This window comes from Myotis davidii, unplaced genomic scaffold (genome assembly GCF_000327345.1).
Source record: "Myotis davidii unplaced genomic scaffold, ASM32734v1 scaffold1316, whole genome shotgun sequence".
In the NCBI taxonomy this organism is placed as follows: domain Eukaryota; kingdom Metazoa; phylum Chordata; class Mammalia; order Chiroptera; family Vespertilionidae; genus Myotis; species Myotis davidii.
Window position 1 is genome coordinate 48,721 of NW_006287901.1, and position 674 is coordinate 49,394.

Here is a 674-nt window from a genome sequence, read left to right on the forward strand (position 1 = left end):
CTCTTTTTCAGTGTCCTATAGTTTTATGAGTATAGGTCTTTTACCTCCTTAATTAAGTTTATTCCTAGGTATCTTAATTTTTTTGTTGCAATGGTAAATGCAATTGTTTTTTAGTTTCTCTTTCTGTGAATTCATTATTGTTGTATAAAAAAGCCATATATTTCTGGGTGTTAATTTTGTATCCTGCTACATTGCTGCATTCATCAATTAGTTCTAATAGTTTTTTTATGTAGTCTTTAGGGTTTTCTTTTTTAAAAAATTAAATCTTTCTTGTTTAGATTATTACAGTTGTTCCTCTTTTTTCCCTCCCCATAGCTCCCCACTACTCAGTTCCCACCCCACCCTCAGCCCTTAGCGCCCCCCACTGTCCTCATCCATAGGTGTACAATTTTTGTCCAGTCTCTTCCTGCACCCCTCATATCTTTTTTCCCCCCAAGAATTGTCAGTCCACTCCCTTTCTATGCCCCTGATTCTATTCACCAGTTTACTCTGTCCATCAGGTTATTTATTCACTTGATTTTTAGATTCACTTGTTGATAGATGTGTATTTGTTGTTCATAATTTGTATCTTTACCTTTTTCTTCTTCTTCCTCTTCTTACAGGATACCTTTCAGCATTTCATATAATACTGGTTTGGTGGTGATGAACTCCTTTAGCTTTTTCTTATCTGTGGA